Below are 323 nucleotides of genomic sequence, written 5' to 3' on the forward strand. Positions count from 1 at the left end.
TTAAATATTTGTGTCGTAGTTACATCGTTTTTATTCATCTGTTTCCGCATCTGTTCCTTCTCACGTCCGTTACAACAAACTGGTATCAGAGCTCGGGGTTGGTGATCTGGTGAGAAGATGTCTAGAATAAACGCGAAGATTGACAAGTTTGATGGGAGAAATAACTTCAATCTTTGGCAGGTTAAGATGCAGGCGTTATTGAAGCAACAAGGCATCTAGGGACCATTGTCAGGGAAGAAATCTGAAGCAGCTGATTTGGAGGCTCTGGAAGAGAAAGCGTTCTCAACAATTTTGTTGTGTCTAGCAGACGAGATTATCATCGA

At 41.8% G+C, this 323-nt stretch overlaps 1 protein-coding gene across 1 annotated transcript in view; it reads right to left on the reverse strand.

Moving 5' to 3' along the window:
• Window positions 1-323, reverse strand: part of LOC106329846 (senescence-specific cysteine protease SAG39) — a 6,489-nt gene that overhangs the window by 506 nt on the left and 5,660 nt on the right.

The sequence above is a fragment of the Brassica oleracea genome, chromosome C3 (assembly GCF_000695525.1).
Source record: "Brassica oleracea var. oleracea cultivar TO1000 chromosome C3, BOL, whole genome shotgun sequence".
Lineage (NCBI taxonomy): Eukaryota > Viridiplantae > Streptophyta > Magnoliopsida > Brassicales > Brassicaceae > Brassica > Brassica oleracea.